This window comes from Leucopleurus acutus (genome assembly GCF_964270905.1).
Source record: "Leucopleurus acutus genome assembly, chromosome: 2".
In the NCBI taxonomy this organism is placed as follows: domain Eukaryota; kingdom Metazoa; phylum Chordata; class Mammalia; order Artiodactyla; family Delphinidae; genus Leucopleurus; species Leucopleurus acutus.
The window spans coordinates 114,530,837-114,545,914 of record NC_139143.1 but is presented as its reverse complement, the minus strand read 5'-3'; the positions used below and the strand labels follow the sequence as shown (position 1 = coordinate 114,545,914).

Sequence of the window (15,078 nt, the reverse complement as noted above, 5' to 3'; positions counted from 1 at the left end):
AATGTCTTATAGGACAGTGTTTAGTCTACACCATACACATCATGATCAACAGTCAGTAAATAACCCAAGGCTGTTCATGTTAGCAGTCTGTGCCAGGAACAGTTTGAATACTCTTAACTTATGTACAAGTATTTGCATTTAGTCAAGCCTATATGGTTTCCTGCTGATCTTTCATATTTATGTTCACTGAATCACAGTACATCAGCCATCATGGCTCACTTTACATGTATATTTGCATACTAACTGAAGAATGAGAGGGGAAACTTGGAAAAAATGTATTAAGATTTTGTCCATTGGGACTTCCCTGGTGGTGCAGTGGTTAAGAATCTGCCTGCCAATGCAGGGGACATGGGTTCGAGCCCTGGTCCAGGAAGATCCCACACACAGTGGAGCAACTGTAAGTCCATGTGCCACAAGTACTGAGCCTGTGCTCTAGAGCCCACGAGCCACAACTGAGCCGTGGCGCCACAACTGCTGAAGCCCACGCGCCCTAGAGCCTGTGCTCCACAACAAGAGAAGCCACAGCAGTGAGAAGCCCGCGCACCACAAGGAAGAGTAGCCCCCGCTTACTGCAACTAGAGAAAAGCCCGCATGCAGCAACAAAGACCCAACTCAGACCAAAAAAAAAAAAAAACGATTTTGTCCATCACAGTTTGATCGACCTGTGGATCTGTCTTATTTATTATTTTATTAAATACTTTTCAGCTGCAACCTAAGATCATGTTTAACCTAATTTATATTGACATATTGCTAAGAATCAGTTGGCCCGTTGGAAAATACATGTTTATAGTTTACTCTTTCAAACAACTTGGGAAGTTGATGAAATCACGTGATATAGTTGAGAGAGATTCTTCTGAGTAAAAGATGTGTAGCACGGAATAATAAATCCACAGCCAAAATGCACCTACTCATTTCTTCTCAATTCAGAGGAAGAACAGACCCAGGGTGAATTTTAGCTCCATTACCTCCTGCTTTGAGAAAAACACCTATGAGCTCCACTTCTCGCACAGTGGTAATGAGACCTCCTTGCAAAGGCAGTTCTGAGAATCCAGTGAGGCAGGGCATGTGTGGGTCCTATGTAAATGTTACTAATTCTGCTCAAGATGTGTGTGCTTTGAAGCACTGAGCTCAGGGACATACCAGCTCGCGCCTGTAGCCACCCAAAGCCTGTGTTTCTGACGTGTAGCTGGGTCTTCCAAGTAATGCTGCAGGTGTTCTGAGTAGTGCTTTCCTTCTCAACTTGCTTGAAACCAGGAGACTCTTGTGCCTAGGAGGGAGCCTAAACCACCTTGCGGGCAGACTTTTTTAAAAAGGTGATTTGCATCCCCTTGCTACATTTTTGCCATGGGAAATGACACTCTGGCTCCTAGAAAATGGCTAATAACCGTCCGTGGGTAAATGCCAGTCAAGCCAGCCAGTTGGCTCTGAAGACATTTTCCTTGAAAGCCATGGCCCAGGTTTTGCAGAGGCCGGGAGATGAGTGTGAGTGCCAGAGACCTCCTTCACAGAAAAGCCTGTTGCATGTGCTACCCTGGAAGTGAAGACAGAGACAGGGATGCCGCTGTGAAGGCTGCTATTACAGAGAGACAGTCTCTTAGGTAACCAGATGGCTTGTTGTCATTTTTCTTTTTTTGTTTGCAGAAAATCCAGCTGTAATAATGGCCAAGATTCCTCACACAGAGAAATCGTGTGGCAGACATTTTTAATCACCAAAGTAAGGTCTTTCTCTTTTAAGATGAAGAAAGATAAGGAGCATCGTTTCGGGATATGAGTTTATCATCTCTTTCTCCACACCCATTAGTCCTCAGGAAAGCTATCTTTTGTCACTTAATTTGGAGCCTCTAAAATGGCTTTCACACTTTGCTGTGTTGGTCCACAGACTGTGGTACTTAGGGAGTGGAGACTTGCAAAATTAACCTCCAGTATTCTTCCAAAATCAGTTTTATTTTTTGTGGAGTCATTTGTGCCTACCTGGGAGCATGTTTTTCTCTTTTTATGAGGTTGTTATTTTAATATTTTTTTCTGCCTAACGGTGGCAAGGAAGAAACACTTTCCATGAAATACAGAAGGGGCAGGAGAATAGCTGAGCTGTGAGAAAGTACGATATGATGCTTTGGTCTTGTGATTGTTAGGTTATATACTTGTCAGGAATGGATGCAATCTTAGGATGTTGTATTATCCAAACTATGAACTTTGGGATCCAGACAGCTTAATTTAAGCATGTTTCCTTTGCTTTGTCTCAAGAATTTCATTTTTCTTTAGAGGTTTTCCTTTTAGGCTCTTGGATTTATGAGTAACAGAAATGAAGGCAGAGATACCAAAAGGTATTTTAAAATAGAATTGTATCCAAAACATGGTAATTATTGACTTTTTGTTTTAAATGAGAGAATTGAGAGAAGTTTTGGGTTTAGTGCCCTCCTTCCTCCCTCCCTCCCACCAGGTACTTTGTGGGAAAGCAATGGCAGTGCTTTGGGAAGAAGCATTAGGTTGGTGAAAAGAAATGAAGAGTGGACAGGCCCAGGGTAAGCAAGGGACTGAGAGAAGGAAAATGATGGCAGCAGAGGCAGACCTGGACCCTAAAAGCATGCTAAGATCCCTCAGGAGGTTGTTAGTAATAAGCCCGCGTGCCACTGTGTAAACCTGAAGGACGGGAGTGCATCTGCCCCTGCCCAGCCCCTACCGGCACACTTGAACTGTCCTTGCCCTTCACCTGCACGCCCTACAGCTCCAGAGTCTGTGCTGCTGAGTGAGGTGGTGGGGAAGGGCGAGTGAGACATAGCTCATCAGCAGACAAGACAAAAGCACTCACTTTCTCCCTCACTCTCCGCTCAAGTATCTGGGGTCTCATTGCCAAGCTTCTTAATCACCTCTTAATACGTGCTCTGTTTCTTGGCTTGTCAGGAGGCTCACGGCAGCATGCTATTGACAGGTGAGTGTGAACTAAGTGCCAAAGCAGAAGGAGGTGGAAAGTGAGAGAATTTCAAGTTTCACTAAGAGTGGAGTCCATGCATGTTTTGTTTTGTGTGGTGTGGTTTTTGTTTGTTTGTTTGCCTTCCTCTTAAAAGGGCCCAGTTGGAAGAGAATTCAGGGAACAAACATTAGTCAGCAGATTAGGTTCTGAACTGGATAGACTTTGTACCTTGGCATATGAGTGGCTATCCTAGAACCTTTTGAACTTTTGCCACCGAGTAATTCTGAAAAGGCGGACAGAGCCAGTGGTAGATAATGGGAAAGAGCACGGTGTCCTCTGCTCAAGTAATCAAGGTACATATTATTCAGGTGGGTAAGGAGCCTAGCTAGTTCAACAGAGTGATAGCATGGAATTGCAGGCTCGTTTGGAGATGAAGGAATGGATCACAGATGGTCGATGGGCTTGATTTTTCTCTGAGAATTCACTATTGTTTTGAGAATAAGCAGAGCTTAGAGGAAATGGCCCAGATTTTACACTTAGGAAAGAACTCTTATTCAATTCTCCATTTGACCACTTTCTAGCTAAGACATCAGGACAGTTACTTAACTTCTCTGACCCTGCTTCCTCAATTGGCAATATGAGAATAGGACTTTTGCAGATCTGTTGGGAAATATTAAGACTAAAGGGAGATTAAAATGAGATGCTAACGCTTAGCAGGAGCTTAATGTCCATCAGTTTCTTTCTTTCAGTCAAAATTTAAGTTTTTATGTAGAATAATCATCCTTTATATTCTGTTCTCCATGTTGAGTTTTGAAACAGGAATAACTGTTATTTAAGCTATCACCTTGATGATAAAAGGAGCTGTTTATCAGAGACAGTGCTGTAGGTGCCTTGCAACCTGATAGATTCGTGTGCAAGGGCACGCAGGGTACCGGTGAATCTGTCCACACCTGGAAGCCCAGAAACTGGGCACTGAACGCATAAGCGGACTCCTGGAGCTGGTACACTCTGCCTATGGCAAATTCTTAAACCACCTGTTTACTATCTTTTAAACACTACCCCGAAGTTCACCCAAGTCAGAGGGTGACAAAATGGACAAACGCAGAACTTTGGAACTGCTCTGTGATTCATACGCCCGGAGAAATACTTAATTGTTTTCTGGAAGAATGCACTATATGATGATCTTTTGTGTGGAATTGGTTTATGTAAATATTAGGGCTCTGTGCCGGTAAGGATCCCAGTAGACAGCCTAGGAGCCCGGAATACTTTTTTATTTTTTTTGGCAGTTCGTGGCTGCTGCATGAACGCTCTCCCTTTTGAGTCAGCCAGGCGCAAGAGAAGTAATTTCCCATCCAGAAGCTCTTTCGGCAGCTGAGCTGTAGTGGATATACTGGGATGTGGCTAAGTTTAAAATTGTGCGTAAATCCAGCTTCCTCTCCCCTGGAAAGGCTCAGCTTGTCTTTATACCTTCCCCTCCAGCCGATTTTTTTTTTTTCCGGGGGCGGAGAGGAGAGGAAAGGAGGAACACTGAGGCAGGCGGACAGCTTGTAGTTGACTTAGGTCCGCGCGGGGAGGGGGAAACCCAGGCGGGGGCTGGAAACGGAAGGGCTGCCAGTGCACCGCAGGCGAGGCCGCCGGCAGGGGGAGGCCGGGCCGCGGGCAGCCACCTCGCGGGCCGCCGGGGTGGCGGGTCGCCCTCCGGGAGAGCGCTGGGTGCCGCGGACCGTGCGAGGCGGGCGGCGGTGGTTATGCAACCCGCAGCCCCCTCGTCTGCCCTCCTCGCCGGCCTGCGTCCCTCCCTCCGCTTGGCCGGCACTCGGATCTCTCTCGGTCTTTCTCTCCCCTGTGTTTCAAACAGGAAGTGCAGGGCTGTCTGTAACGTGCCGCCGGGTCCCAGGATGGAAGAGTGAAGTCGCGCCGGTTCCAGCTCGCGGAGCCCGCCGGAAGCCATTCCCCGGAGAGGAGAGCGCCCTGAGGGAGCAGGGTGGCCGCCTGGTCCAGGTGCGGGGCTGGGTTGCGAGCCCGCGGGCCGGGCGCTGGGCTGTCACTCAGTCACTCAGCGGATCTGCAGCTCCCGCGCTGCAGCCTCACTCGCCGTGCCTTTTCTAGGTTGCGCCCCCCTGGCTGCTTTCTGTCCAGGAGGATCTCTCCAAACTCCGTGGCTTTGCTACCCGGGTGCGTTGGACCCCGGCGATAAGGCGCGTGGCAGCACGCGGCGCCCACGGGACCTGCCCCGCTTCCTCACCCACCCTAGGCAGGAGCTTTCCAGGCTGGGCTGCTTGTGCCCGGGAGGCTTCCCAGTCCTCAGCTGCCCTCTCCACCCTCGCCTCTCCTCCTCCTGCCGCCTGAAGCAGCGGTTCTTTGTTCTTCACTTTGTTCTCCAGGCCAGGGGTTATCTACAGAAATGGGTGGCTTGGGTGTTATTAAGAGTAATGTGAGTGGGAGGGGTGGGTAACTGGGGGAGAAAGAGGATGAGTTGAGGGTGATTTGTAAGGTGGAAAGGGGAGCAAGAGGCTTGGTGTCCGGGCTAAGAAATCTCACCAGCTCTTCAGCCGGTGAAACAGAGGAGTCCAGGCTCTTTGCTTTCCATTTTGGAAGAGCCAGGCTGTCAGGAACTGAGGGAGTTCGTGATGCAGACACACACTGGAAAGGTAGTGACCGGGAATGAGGGGCAGCTAGTTCTGAGATGTTTAGTCTGATGTCTGGCTTGTTAATTCCAGTTGGGGATTCTTAGCCAGCCTCTCTTGCTGAGACAGAGATACTTTTAAAGGTAGAAGCCTGACATCTTTATTCATTAAATGCCATTTTTCATCAGAGTAAAATTGAGAACGACTTTTCTCAAATTCACTGGGTAGGTTACGGTTTCACATTGCTTGTCTTACTCCATCTCAGAAGTGCATAGGTGGAGAACAAAATGCTAGAGGAAAGGTTAGTTTTATGAGCAGAGTTTTTGCTTCTTCATTTCCCTGGCAGCTCCTCTGCGGACTAAATCAGACGGACTTTTCCCCCCAGTGAAAGCCCGGTCTTGTTTCCCCACCTTTATTTGTCTACCTGGTTGAACTCCAGTCTTGTGGAGGGACACTAAAGGAGGTGTGATGGTTGAGAGGAGGTGAGAGGCAGTTTGATGGGAAGATTGTAGCCTCAATTTAAATGTTTGAATGAAGTTAAAGCCAGTAGTGTCTTCTTTCTCTTCCTTTTGGAAGAAGGGATCCATACAAATGACTAGAGGGGAGGAAAGTGAGATTCTGCAAAGAAGAGCCTCTTTCTGTAGCAGGGAGGGAAAGTGCAAAAGCACAGTACTATGTGCACTTAGCCCCTTCACCTTATTGGGTGGTCAGGCTTTCTCGGGAAGCAGGGTTGGTTGTAGAATTTAAATTTGTGATGTCCTATGCCGACTATACCACTCTAATGCTGATGCTTTTTGTAGTGAAATATTATTTACTACATAATTAATTTTGCTTTGAGAGGAAAATCTTTTGTAGTTACTCAGCCTGGTACATTTGTACTTTCCCCTCCCTCCCTTTCTTTTTCTTATTGGCAGCGTGGAGGTAATTTAAATTATAAGATCCCATTATTCCAGTAGCCTTCAGAACTTTAATCTCTTTTAAAATGCAGGTGCTTTGAGCATTGTGATATTATCAGTAATTGGCATCATTGTGTTAGCATTAAGTAGCCAAGATACACTATGAGCGCTGAGCAATTAATTTTATCTTTTTCTAGATAGATGTGGACTTCTTAAGTTTGAATTTAATTGTGAGAAGCTTGTGTTTATGCCTCTTCTTGCCAAATACATCATGAGATTAAAAGTGAAAACAAGTCATTAAGAGAGACTCTTGAAAGACCTGTACAACCATAGTATTTTGCCTCTATTTTTATACCCAGGTATACTCCTGGCCCTCTGATTCATCAATTCACCTGAGGACTTTCCTCAACATCTGTCATTCTGTTTCAAGATAAAATAGAACAGCCTTTGTGACCTCCCAAACTTGTCCCCTGTTTAGGAACAGGATTTATTCCCACCCTAGTGGAATTTGATACTAATTAAATAATAACCCAGGAATCATAATAAATGGCCTTTAGATCCTCATTGCGCATTTTCTATATCTCCTGTATAATTTATTACTCTGTTTAACAGTCTGGAATAGGATTCATTTATTCTATTTGATGGAGTGAGGAAACTGAGGCTGATAAAATGTGACTTGTCAGTGGTCATACTGGTAAATGGACGTGCTGGGACTTGAACAAGAGTCTTCTGCTTTATAGTGCTTGGCTCTCTTGTAATCTGGAAAGTGGCCGCTTAAGGAAGAGATGGCAACGCTGATCCAGATGCCCTTTTGCTTTTCTAAAAGAGAGCTGATAAACACTGACTGGAGATTAACTTCACCTAAATCTCCAGATCTTTTCCCATTCCTCTCTACCCAGAGCTATTAGGGGGTTTTATTGTTGTTGTTTCCATGTTTGAAATTTACACTTCCTCTGTGTTAGTTACTAGATTTAGCTGTGTTTGCATCGTTGTGATTTGTTTTCTGCTGCCAACATTCTAATGGCATATTTTAATTTACACATATTTTATGTCAGGTCTTAGTGAACAGTATCTTTTTGAAAGGTCATATTAGCATATTTTAACTTCTTAGAGTAAAAAACAACATTTCTGGTTTACCCCTAGGACATAGTTTACATCCCAGAAAAGAAATAATAAATTAAAAAATTAATAAATGATGTATATAGCTCTCTTCATACTCCACTACCCTACATACTGTATGACCACTGTACATAGCCCCCCAACTTCCTCACCCCAGTTCAGGATAACTTACTGAAAAGCTTATATTATAAAAGACATGGGCAAATCCATATATACTTTATATATTAAATAGTTTTGTAATACTCCCCAGATGGAAATAAGTTTATTTTTCTTATTTTTGCAACATTTAATGTTGAGGCTCTCTTTAGCTAGGATTTTTATGTTACACCGAGAAGAATATAAATTAAAATTTAGAGTATATTTTCAGTGGGATATGCTGGATAAAATATTTATTTTGGCTTCAACAATTGAAGTATCTGTAGTGATCTATAACTTCCACCTTGTAGAATTGTGTCAAAGCATCAGGAGAAGGGGGAGAAGGTGGGGGAGAGGGAGGGGGGAGGAAAGGGAGATAAACTGAGTGATTTTTTTTTTTTTTTTTTTTTTTTTTTTTTGCGGTACGCGGGCCTCTCACTGTTGTGGCCTCTCCCGTTGCGGAGCACAGGCCCCGGACGCGCAGGCCCAGCGGCCATGGCTCACGGGCCCAGCTGCTCCGCGGCATGTGGGATCTTCCCGGACCGGGGCATGAACCCGTGTCCCCTGCATCGGCAGGCGGACTCTCAACCACTGCGCCACCAGGGAAGCCCCTGAGTGATCTTTTCTTTTATAAGTAAGGAATGGAATGATATATGCATATTTTCTTAATACACAATGCACTGCCACTTCTGTCTGTTTTAAACAGTTGCCGTGGCTTGTGAACTAAGAATGAAAGGGTAGCTGGCTTTGATGTGAAATGCCAAGGAAAAGTTTATGGCCAAGAGAGGACTAGGAATGGAGATAAATGTGCATTAGGATTTTCAGTTTTTCACAACCCTCTCTTTTCCTTCATGTCTATTATAAAATAAAAATTATCTTCAATTGGAAATTGTGAACTTTAAAGCAGTGGCTCTCAACCCTTACAAAAATCAGGAAACTATACTACTAAAGGATTTCAAAGATTTTGACTTGTTCAGAGTTTTACTTCTCATTTCTGATGATTGGTAATATTTAGTGACAAAGTCACTCTTTAATATTACTTAACTGGATATATATTATAAAGAATCACCACAGCATCTTCCCGTATTTGTAAAATAGTAGTACGTGTATGAGTGGGACAGGGGTTCAGTCTACCGACTTCTGCCAGGATCCTGAAGTCCACAGGTTGGGGACTCAGGACTGAAGTAAAACAACTGCTCCAGGCTGCAGATGCAGAAATGGTGATGTACGTTATGTTAGCCGTCAGGTTATAAAGATTCCCAAGTGGAATTTTTCGTCTTCGTTGTACATTAAATAGGTAATGTGTAAAGTCCTGACTTTGGATCTGATCTTGTTTCTGGGTTAATTGTTTTCATGGTCAGCTTTGAGGTCCTGTAGTTACTCAGTTACGGGTAACTGGAGTTCTTCTAAGAGCATTCTCCCGACATTCTGCCTACGGTGCTTCCTTATTATGTTTGTCGAGTCAAGACTCCGACACCAGTCCCAGGGTCACCACTGTCATAACTGCCACCATCTGCAGCCTTATATTCATTTCGCAGAAGCTAAGAGAGCCTTCCCAATCTTAACTTTTACAGTTTTCAATAAGTGTATAGAAGGAGAGAGATTATTTACCCTGTTCTGTAGTGGAAAAAGCTGGCATATAGGTTCATATTGAATCTGTCTCTCTGATTTCCATGCCCATTGCTGAGGTTTTGGTGTTCTGTTGAAGGCAGATTAGGCAGGGCACCAAAATCTGTTAGGGTTAGTGCATGGTGCTCTTTTTTCTGGTTTAAAAAAAAAAAAAATCACTTTCTATTTATTGAATGCTTTATATGGATTATCTGTAATCTTTCTGGTGTTGTACAGCGTGGGTAATATCCCTCTTGTATAGGTAAAGAAACTGAGGCAAGTGGAGATTGGAGTTTATCCAGGTCACATGGACAAGCTGAGGCCTGGCCTCGGATCCAGGTTTGTCAGTCCCCAGGCTCAAACATTTCTGTCATCACATCTGCTTCTTTCTCTGTCCTTAACCTCACCTGTAAAGAGAAACGAGAACATTTTGTTTAGTCTTACCTACCTTTGCAGCAGAGGTTCAGTTAAAATCGTACAGAACATGCCGACTTTAGGAATAGGGACATGAAAGGGTCAACATTTTTATAAGTATTTTTGGCTTCCATGCAGTATGTAGGCTCTTTTCCCCACCAAGGAACGTATACTTATAGTCATGAGTGTATTGAATCTGCTGGTAAGAGTTTCTTGAGGCAGTATCGTCCACAAGCAATATTGCTGGATCTTAGGACATAGCATACTGATTTTACGAGGAACTGCACAGATTGTTGTCAGTTTTATATCTCCACCAATTCTACACGATGATTTCTTTTCTTATTAACAAATTTCCTGATTTTTGCTATCCGTTAGATGTTCGTTGTGGCTCATGGTTGAATTTTGCCTTGTTTTGATTTATAAGTGAGGTTGAGCGTCTCTTCACGTACTTAATTTCCCGTTTCTGTGAATTGGGTCTCTTCCCCTTTTCTTGTAAAAAGTTCCTTGAAAGAATTCATGTGGAGTTCCTTGTATCTTCTAGAAGTTAATGCCTTGTTAGCTGTGGATATGGTGGATACTTTCTCCCATAATGTCACTTGTCTGATAAGTTTGTGTGTGGTGCCTTTCAGTAACAACAGCAACAAAATCTTTAATTTTAATGTAGTTGAACCCACCAGTTTTTAACATTATTGTGGTCTGTGCATTTTGAGTCATTTAAGAAACGCTTCCCTATTCTAGGCTCATATTATAGTCTCTCTTCACTTTCTTAGCTTTATAGGTTTACTCTTGGGTTTTTAAACGATTCGAAGTTTAAGATACGAGGTGTAAATTCATTTTTATTTTTTAAAAACTGTTCATCTTGTGAGCCAGTTTCTTCAACACTATTTACCAAATAATCCACTCTTTCTCCACAGATTTTTGGTGCCACCTCTAGCATATAAGTGTACATTTATACAGATCTCCTTCTGAGATCTCTGTTTTGTTCAGATGGCTTATTTGTGTGTTCCTGGGTCGTTGGTTCACTTTTTTACGTGACTAGGGCTTTGAAATATGCCTTATCTTACCCGTACACTTACACGACTTGATCTTATTATCATGACTGATATAAATTTAAAAGTTCAAAACTATTTGAGATTATTTTGGGTGGCTGTCTTGCCCTTATTTGTATGTGCTAGCCCTTTACATCTGCAAATGTATTTTCGAGAAATGTGTTTACTCCTTCAGGAATATTATTTATTTAGTAGCATAATTTAACGTAACCCTAACATTCCTGACATTACACTTTCTTCTCGATTTTATTATTATTTCTTTTTTTTAGCAATCACGGCTCCCTTTCATGCTTGGTCATCTATGTAGGGCAGTGGGTGTTTCACTTCAAAGTCCTCTCTTCTTCAGTGATCTGCGCGTGCTCATAGAGCTGGGATATGCATTCCTGATATGGCTTTTGAATGAATGTTTTATGAGGTGTGATGCCGTAATATATGGCCGAATACTCTTGAAAGCCTGTTAATTATAGATGTTTTTTATTGGGAAAACACTGCCAGTTTCAGCTCGGGTTTTCTCCAAGTTTTACTTTGCTTCACTCTGTTCCCAGCTCGGGGGTATCGTTCTCTCTCCAGTCTCCATTGTATGTCACACCAAGTGCTAGTTTGCTTTATTTGATAAGCAGGCATTTACATGTCTTTTTTGTCTGCCGTTCTTAAGGTGCTTTATGGATATAGTAGAGGGACGCAGTCCACCTACTGAAAGGTACTAAGCTTGCATAAAGTCTGATAAAATGATAATGTAGAATGTTCTAGAGTCCAAAACCTGCTTATAAGACCAATGTCCTTGGGCTGTTGGAATTGTTCTCCTGTTGTGCTTTAAATAGGAGCTATTCACCTGCATTTAATGACAACAGCCCCAGCCTCTGACCTGACCGACCTCACATCCTCAGGAGAGGACTTCATCAGTGTGGACATTTTCCATTTCTCATTCAGGTTCCTCTGTGATCATCTCACCAGCTGTCAGGTCCACGTGTCTTACCAGCTCCTCTCTTCTTCAATTATTCTAATGTAATTGACAGCTATACTACTTCATTCATTCAACAGACATTTGCTGAGTTCCAAACTATTAAATCTTAGTTCCCTTATCTCTCTTCCTCCTATCTGCTGTACACCAGTCATTGTGCTAAATTCTGAAGATACAATGTGAGTATGACACAGTGCCTGACCTTAGAAGATAGACACACAAATCATTAACTAGAACTTAGAGTGTGGAACACTTTACAGCAATACCTTGTAATAAATAATAATAGAGAGTGGGGCACAAAGGAGGGAGTGCTTTGTTCTTTCTTGTTTGTGAGGAAAGAATTCATGCCAGAGGTGATTTTAGTGCTAAATATTGGAGGGATAGGATTATTTATCAGGCTGAACAGGAAAAAAAAAAAAAGGAAGAAGAAACAGCCCAGGTTCAGAGCCCAGTAAGGAGCACCAAGTATGTGGGACTGGAGCAGAGGGGTCGTGGTGCAGAAGTGAGGAGAGCAGGAGGTGCATCTTGGTTCAGATTCTTGGTCCAGTCTTGTCTAGGGTCGTACATTGCTATTTCTGGAAGTGTCAACTTTTTCCTGGCAGCATTGCGGAATCATCAAAGGTGGAATAAATGCTTAAGTCACTGTCTTAAGGTATGTGAAAAGAAAGCAGGGAGAAGCCCAGTGGCTGTTGAAATAATCGAGGTAGACATAATGAGGACCAGACCTAAGGTGATGATGGCGGGAAAGGAGAGGAGAGGATGGATTTGAGAATCACTTAGGAGAAAGAATTGTTTGCTGATTTGGTGGAAAGTGGGAGGGGAGTAAGAGGGAAGAAGAAGAAAGGTGACTCTTGATGTTTCTCGTTGGGAAGATTCACTGTCTGAGGGTGTCATGCATCGGGATGGAAAACAGCAGAGGAGCAAGTTTGGAGAGACAATAGTGAGTTCAGTTTGAAGTAAAGTTGGGGTGCCTGTGGGCACTCAGCTGATCTTGAGAGACCCAGACCCCAGGAGAGAAGTCAGGGTTGGAGACGTGTATTGTGGAGGGACTGGAACTGGTGGTTCCAGCCATGCAGATAGTTGAAATTCCCAGGGATGGCCCAAGGACCGACGACAACAGACAGAAGAAGGGGAGAGAGAAAGAGGACCAGGGAAATCCACGTATACAGATGATAATATTAAGCACCAGGGTTTTGGGTGTTGTTTCCGTATATTTTGTCAGAGAATTTTTACAATACCCCCTGAAATAATTATTGTTATTGTCCTTTACAGATAAACTATCTAAAGCTCAGGTAAGCAACTTGCCAAATCGCCCAGGTGTTACATAGGGAAAACTGTCAGGTGTGTCCAAGGCCACAGGAAGTTCAGGTAAAGATTAAAAATGGGAGATGAATTTGGTGATTAGGTATTTAGTTGGTAGAGTGTTCTGAAGTCTAAATCTAGGTTGTCATGGATGAATAGAATAGGAGTTGAGAAGCAGGGGCACTGAGTGGAGTGTGTGTGTGTGTGTGTGTGTCTGTACGTACACATTTGTCCATGGAGGAATATTTTTTGTGTATCATGGTAACTAGAGCTTATATTTTAGTTGAGAGTAGTGGAGGGGAAGCGACTGAAGGTAGAAGAGAGAATAACTAAGGGAGTAAGGTTCCAGAAAAGATAGGGTGGCCAGGGTCTGGAGTGCAGGCTTGTCTCGGGAGGGAATAGGGACGTTCATTCCTTTGAGACAGGAGAGGAGGAGGGAAAGACACTTGCGACTGTGGATGAGTATGCAAGTGGAGGCTGCGAGGAAGTTGAGAAGGTTCCTTCCTGATGGCTTGGGTTTTCTCCATGAGATAGGAGCAAATGAATTCTGCTGAGAGCGAGGGGACCTTGAGAAGACAGTCGAAAGTGAGTTCACAGTTAACTTGGGTAAAGGAGCTCACTGATTTAGGACAAGTAATAGTCCTGTATCATTGAGGGCCCAGCTGGGCTTTTGTCAGTGAGGATTAGATGCTGGTGGTGGTGTTTTTTGTTTGTTTGTTTGTTTTTCTGGTTGATAGAGGAAGATGAATACCATGAATGACCTGTTTTTTTTTTTTACATCTTTATTGGAGTATAATTGCTTTACGATGGTGTGTTAGTTTCTGCTTTATAACAAAGTGAATCAGTTATACATATACATATGTTCCCATATCTCTTCCCTCTTGCGAGTCCCTCCCTCCCACCCTCGCTATCCCACCCCTCTAGGTGGTCACAAAGCACGGAGCTGATCTCCCTGTGCTATGTGGCTGCTTCCCACTAGCTATCTATTTTAGTTTGGTAGTGTATATATATGTCCATGCCACTCTCTCCCTTTGTCACAGCTTACCCTTCCCCCTCCCCATATCCTCAAGTCCATTTTCTGGTAGGTCTGTGTCTTTATTCCCGTCTTACCCCTAGGTTCTTCAGGACATTTTTTTTTCCTTAAATTCCATATATATGTGTTAGCATACGGTATTTGTATTTCTCTTTCTGACTTACTTTACTCTCTATGACAGACTCTAGGTCCATCCATCTCATTACAAATAGCTCAGTTTCATTTCTTTTTATGGCTGAGTAATATTCCATTGTATATATGTGCCACATCTTCTTTATCCATTCATCCGATGATGGTCACTTAGGTTGTTTCCATCTCCAGGCTATTGTAAATAGAGCTGCAATGAACATTTCGGTACATGACTCTTTTTGAATTATGGTTTTCTCAGGGTATATGCCCAGTAGTGGGATTGCTGGGTCATATGGTAGTTCTATTTGTAGTTTTTTAAGGAACCTCCATACTGTTCTCCATAGTGACTGTACCAATTCACATTCCCACCAGCAGTGCAAGAGTGTTCCCTTTTCTCCACACCCTCTCCACCATTTGTTGTTTCTAGATCTTTTGATGATGGCCATTCTGACTGGTGTGAGATGATATCTCATTGTAGTTTTGATTTGCATTTCTCTAATGATTAATGATGTTGAGCATTCTTTCATGTGTTTGTTGGCAGTCTGTATATCTTCTTTGGAGAAATGTCTGTTTAGGTCTTCTGCCCATTTTTGGATTGGGTTGTTTGGTTTTTTGTTATTGAGCTGCATGAACTGCCTATAAATTTTGGAAATTAATCCTTTGTCAGTTGCTTCATTTGCAAATTTTTCTCCCATTCTGAGGGTTGTCTTTTGGTCTTGTTTATGGTTTCCTTTGCTGTGCAAAAGCTTTGAAGTTTCATTAGGTCCCATTTGTTTATTTTTGTTTTTATTTCCATTTCTCTAGGAGGTGGGTCAAAGAAGATCTTGCTGTGAATTTATGTCATAGAGTGTTCTGCCTATGTTTTCCTCTAAGAGTTTGATAGTTTCTGGCCTT

General features: G+C 43.1%; 1 protein-coding gene across 6 annotated transcripts in view; it reads left to right on the top strand.

Annotated features, from left to right (window-relative positions):
• The window catches only part of LRRC8D (leucine rich repeat containing 8 VRAC subunit D), a 114,987-nt gene that overhangs the window by 16,317 nt on the left and 83,592 nt on the right, over positions 1-15,078 (top strand). For 3 of the 6 annotated variants that reach the window (XM_082857676.1, XM_082857675.1, XM_082857677.1), the window contains exon 2: positions 4,770-4,912. The exons of 1 other annotated variant lie outside the window; for it this stretch is intronic. The gene's annotated coding sequence lies outside the window, so the exon portion shown is untranslated. Of the gene's footprint in view, positions 1-482; positions 4,913-15,078 lie in introns of those variants that run through there. 2 more of the 6 variants (XM_082857678.1, XM_082857674.1) reach the window with 2 other exon arrangements.